Below are 6289 nucleotides of genomic sequence, written 5' to 3'. Positions count from 1 at the left end.
AACCTAAAATCAACACAAAAACATGATTCAAGAGTAAATCTATAAAATTTGAACCATAAAAATGCAAGAACAAGTGTAGATCTAAGATTTAATTGGTTTAATTTTTTGAATCTACTCTAAACAACACCAAACCACAAGACAATGGAGGATATACATGGAGAATAAGATGAATAATAAGAAAATAAAGTGAATTGGCCGAACAAAAAGATAGAGGAAGCAAAAGAACATCACCTAGACGAAGATGCTCTTGATACCACATGATGTAGTTCCATGTGGAGCTTGTAGGCCTTGGATCTTCTTCATCAATGGAGTCATTTGCTTCTTGAATTTTAATGGCAGTGGAATGGAGAAGAAGAAGAGTTGAGAGGAGACGTCACTTCAAGGAGAAGATGAGTCAAGAAGAAGCTCACCACCATAGGAAACCATAGATAAGAGTGATGAGAATCATGAAACTGGCCAAATACAGGCTAAAGACCCAAGTGGAGAAGGACGAAGGCCCAAGTGGAGAAGGACAAAGCCCCCGAGTGGAGAAGGATGAAGGCCCAAGTGGAGAAGGATGAAGGCCCAGAGGCAGAGACACTATCAAGACTATTAATTGTTGCTGAAGGCCCAAACTAATTTGAAGGCCCAAGTTAAATAAGTTTTTAGTTATAATTTATTTTTATTGTAATTTTGGCCCAAACTGTTTAGAAGGCCCATGTCTATTTTTATCTTTTTGTTCAGCTACACTATAAGTATGGGTTTTTGTTTTGAATAAAAAAAACTTTTGACATTTTCATAAAATTTGGTGAGAGTTTATCTCCGGGTTCCTTGTTGAACCAATTATCAGACTTATCAAGGTAATCCTTGTGGCGTCTACCCAGACTTATCTTCCTTCACCAGAAGTGGCGTCTACCCTGACTTATCTTCCTTCACTGGAAGTGGCGTCTACCCTGACTTATCTTCCTTCACCGGAAGTGGCGTCATCCAAACCTTCGTAGCCTGTATCAAACGATCCGCCCTGTAAGATTCTTATCAAAGAGCTTGGAGGTAGGAAAAAAAGAATGGAGGGAGAAGGAGAGAGGGAGCACAGAATTTACGCCTCAAAAGAAGTCTGAACTTTGAAGTTTAATTCTCAAATGATCAAAGTTGAAAAAATGCACACACATGATCTTTATTTATAGCCTAAGTGCCACACAAAATTAGAGGGAAATTTGAATTTCTATTCAAATTTCACTTGAATTTAAAATTGAATTTGTGGAGTGAAATTTTAGAGCAAAATTTCACTAATTATGATTAGTGAATTTTAGCTATGGTTCAGCCCACTAATCCAAGATCAAGTCAAAGATTCTTCACTAAGTGTGCTTAGGTGTCATGAAACATGTAAAGCATGAAGGACATGTACAAAGTGTGACTATATGATGTGACACTGACAATGGAGTGTAGCAAGCAAATGCTCACCTCCCCCTCTAAAATTTAATTGGATTGGGCTTCTCCTGATTCAATTAAATTTATTTTTAACCACACACATCAAATATTCACTTAATGTATATGAAATTACAAAATTACCCCTAATACAAAAACTAGTATAGGTGCCCTAAAATACAAGGACTGAAAAATCCTATATTTCTATAATACCTTACCTATATTAGCCCTAAATACAAGGTCCAAAAATAATGAAACCTCTATATAATATGTACAAAGATAAGCGGACTCATACTTAACTCATGGGTCCGAAATCTATCCTAAGACTCATGAGAACCCTAAGACCTTCTCACGCATCTCTGGCTCAATCTTCTTAGAGTCTTCTATCCAATGCCCTTACGGGGTAGAATTGCATCATGTTAGATTCAATCTTTAGGCATAACTAAGAATTAGTTGTAAATGCAATACTCTTCATGTACTTTTTTTTTTTGCAAGAACTCTTCATGTACTTAACAAAATAAAAAAAAAATAAAATAACTTGTTATAAGTGAACAAACCGATGGAAATGAACCGTGAGTTGCATCTCCTGGTTTGGGGGCACATGTACATAGGGACTCCTAAATATTGATGACGGAATATTGGCAAATGTGTTGATGAAGAAATTAAGCCATCATGTCCTGCAATTGAAGCAGGGGATAACTAATCCTTTACTAACTTTGTTAGTAGTATCACACGTATCCAACCCACCATGCATCATCATATTCTGAAAAAAATGAATTTTAAAAGATAACAATGAAGTATAAACATACACAAATTGATAGCTTGCATATACAAATCATTAGATTGACCATTCCATTGGATTTATTCATTGTCCGGTTCAAATCTCTATGAAAGATATCTGACTTTTGATACTTACTCTAGCAAAAAAAAAAAAAAAATCTTCTTAGTTGATTAAATAGAAACACTTAATATAAATACTACAATATAAAATATGTTATACTTTCTGCGTTCTCGACATGAATTTGGGTTGAGGAAGCACCATTACTAAGTTTTCTCTCTAATGTAGAAGCACTGCTACTATCACAAACCTTCACATAAACCAAATATGGACATCTATTCAATAAAAAAACACATGTAGAAATACACAAATTAATATTAACGCAATATACACAAACCTTTTCTTTGCCTTTGCACCTTTGAGTTGAACCAGTATGTTCTTCATCATCGTGGTCCAACAAAACATCATCCTATACATTTAATAATATCATTGTAAAGGAAAAGACATTATAATTAAATTAGTACTATTAAAATATTTTAAATAAAGATATTATAATTGCATTATCAACTGCTCTGTTATCACCATCAAAATTTGGACCACTCCCTCTGTCAACATTACATAAAAGATCTCACCAAAGTAGTAATTGATCATGTCTTTCTTGTGTGTCCTTTATTATGGCAACGAGAACAACATCTACTCTTTCAACCAAAAATTTTCTTCCGACAAGCACCTTTGGTCTTAACCATAATGGGATCACGAATGGTTGTTGAAGGAGTACTTTGCTCAGCATTAGAATCACCTAGTGATTCTATTTTAGCTGTAAGTTTGTAAATTTCTTCACTTATCTCTGAAAACTTATCCAAATGATAACCTTTTAGAATGATAACCTTTAGAATCAGTTTGTTCAACGTGAATTGAGGACACATAATCTTCCTTAGCTGACTTTGTCCATCGTTTGCAAATCAAATTACTTGGAATAATATTCATGTACTCAGTCTTCATTGCACAAAATATATGACAAGGAATACCACAAGATTCAAACATTAATTCGACAATCACATTCAAAGGTATTCTCAATCTTATCAAACTTGAAACCATAATGAATATTTGAGTTGCAAATTGTATTCATCTTGAACATCACCTTCTCATCATATTGTAATCGCTCAACAACATTTAGAGCACCAACGAGTTACAATCTCTTTCTTAACATCCCCAAAAATTGTTTCTGGTGAAAAAAGTTTTAAACTTCATCTTCAAGTTTATGGAGAGTAGTTGTCACTACAGAGTTAGTGAACTTAGACGTAAAATCAAAAGCTAATTCATTATGTCTATATTGTTTGACAACTCTCAAAATTATGCATGAAATCAACAAGGCTATTCTTGTTGTCAACATATCACTTGATGAACGAGTTAATACCTTAACAAATTGACGTTGTTTTGATCCTGTGCATGTAAGCAGTTGCTCAATTTTCTTTCATATGATATTTTTCTTCGGGCAACGGTGAAGGTATATCCTTATAATCATTGTATTGCTCCACTTGGGTATCCCCCTCCTCATCAAGAAAGTGTGCAAGAACTTCAAATCTTCCATGCATCTTATTCATGTCAAAGTCATGACAATCCTTATAAAGACCAGGTTCCAACTCAAAAATCTGCAATCCAAATCCAACCAAAGATTATACTAATATCCCTCAACATATTTGCATATTCAAATTAACCATATACATATACATTTGTAGAAAGACCAATCCCATATAGACCATACCCACATTTTTGGAAAGGATAATATTTTCAACCATTAACTGTAAATAGGGACACCTAGCATTTGAAACGGGAGAATCATGGAACAATTTATAGAAACAAACTTTCCCTTTGCACCTATGATGGGTTATTTGATTGCATTGGGAGAGGTGGGAAGGAAAGTCCAAAATTGGAGCTGATTTTGCTTTGGTTAGTACTCTTCTTTGTTTTGCATATTGAATATGTCTATAACTAACAAGAAATGGCAAAAACATGCTAAATTTTTTTTTTTTTTTTTAAGTACCCCATTGCCCGGAGGCTCTTCGCTATGCGAAGGTATGGGGGAGGGATGTTGTACGCAGCCTTACTCTTGCATATGCAAAAACATGCTAAATATCCGTCATAATTAGCTAACAACAACTGAATACCAAGTCATGTTATTTGTAGTTTCATTTTACTAATGAACAAGGCTCAAATTTGAAAACTATAACCACGTAATCAGAAAAAGAAAGTTATTGACCAAATCCTATAGTTAGATAATCAACACAACTACTTGAAAGTTATTAGGTCTTCTTTAGTTAGCTTCTAGAAAAGCTTATTTGAGCTTATGAAAGTGGCTTTTGGCTTTCTTATAATCTGTTTTTAGCATATTTCAACATGCTTTATGTAGAAACTTATAAATTATTTCACCAGGTTTTATAGTCAACTTTATGAATAAGCTCTCGTATAATAATTTTCCATAAAAGAATATCTTAATTAAGTGGTTTACCCAAAGACCCACAAAAAACAAAATAAGGACCCCTTTAAAACTACCAACCATAGTCATCCTTAGTTTCACTTTCTATACATAGGTATGGCAAGACCGAGCAATCCGGAAACCAACAAAACTAAATTGAAAATGGAATTGAACCATGGAACCAAGTTGTTTACAACTATAGGAGAAATATTAAGTACTTACAACATATAACTAAGCAGAAGATCCTTCTTTAGAAATTACAGTGGCATTCCATTCATTCAGCTTTCCTAAAAGTTCAAGCTCTTGGTCCTCAAGAGCAGTAACACGTCTTATAGGAAAGTGCTTTAGAAGCTCTTGAATTAACTCTAGAGCCTCTATTATATTATATATAAATATAAATACTAATATAACTTCCATAACTTGTAGCTTCATTATAATAACATCGTAACAATTAAATAAAGATTAGATTAGTTTTTTTTTTCTCTGATTTATTATTTAGGTTAAATTTGATCCTCAATTTATTTAGTTTAATTTAATTATTTAGTTTTGCTCGAGTTTAATTTGGTCCGTAATTTTTAAAATTAATTCATTTTTTGTGAAATGTGTATTTTATGACAGGTTAAGAATTTTGAGTTGTCATAAAGTATGATTTTTTTATAATTTAGAATGAATGATGAAATTAAATAATTTAAAAAATTAAATAACTAAATTGAATCCAAAACTGAAAAAAATACAAAAACCAAATTGAACTTAAAAAATAAATTAAAAGATTAAAAAACTAATTTAACTATATAAATAAATGAGATAAGATTGTAGAATAGAATCATTCAGAGTGATGGGAAGAGATACCTGCTTCTTGGAGGTACTATGTGGATCAACAGCGAAATGGATTTCCTGCGCATGAGGCGTTCAATCACATACTGATAGTATATGGGCACTGAGTCTCGGGATTGGAAGTCTTTAGCATTGTTATGGTCACAATATCCCTTGATTGACTCGACAACAATGATTCCCTCTCTTTCCCAGCTACCTAAAGCTCCCCTTTCTTCAAAATATGGCCCCTCAAACAAAAAAAAACAAAAGAAAAAAAAATTATTGTTGTGCTTTTATTATATCATTATAAACTTTTGATGTGGAGCTTTCCTTACTTACATCTAAGCATATCTAGGAGTGGTCATCATCAATGCCAAAAGCTGCAATTAATTCCTTGGATCGGACTTGGCAAGAACCCCTTTGGAAAACTTTGTATAAACAGTGTGGGATTGCAATACTAAGAGAGGACCGTGTTAAGAGAACAAGCAATTTCGAAGTGCATGTCGTGCTTCTTCAAACACACCACTGCCACATTTGTTAGCCTCTTTTGACCTATATTGGCTGCACCGGTGTCCTAGACATCTCTCTCTTATTTGTTACTTTTTATTTCCTCCTTGCACTTCACTTGGTTGGGTTGAACCTGAATGAATAAGATAAACATAATTAACCTGCACCATGGACCAACCCATTATAAAAATAAAAATAAAAGAACAAACTCACATCTAAACAAAAAGAAAGTATAATTATAAATTTTACCGCTTAATTTTTAATATTTTACAATTTAAATGATATTTTTACAAATTATTTTACAAATTTTA

General features: G+C 33.1%; 1 pseudogene; it reads right to left on the bottom strand.

Moving 5' to 3' along the window:
- Positions 1-1582: 1582 nt before the first annotated feature.
- On the bottom strand, positions 1583-6053 carry LOC100778714 (ribosome maturation protein SBDS-like; annotated as a pseudogene).
- Positions 6054-6289: the final 236 nt, after the last annotated feature.

This window comes from Glycine max, chromosome 13 (genome assembly GCF_000004515.6).
Source record: "Glycine max cultivar Williams 82 chromosome 13, Glycine_max_v4.0, whole genome shotgun sequence".
NCBI classification, from domain to species: Eukaryota; Viridiplantae; Streptophyta; class Magnoliopsida; order Fabales; family Fabaceae; genus Glycine; species Glycine max.
This window is presented reverse-complemented; position numbering and strand designations above follow the sequence as displayed.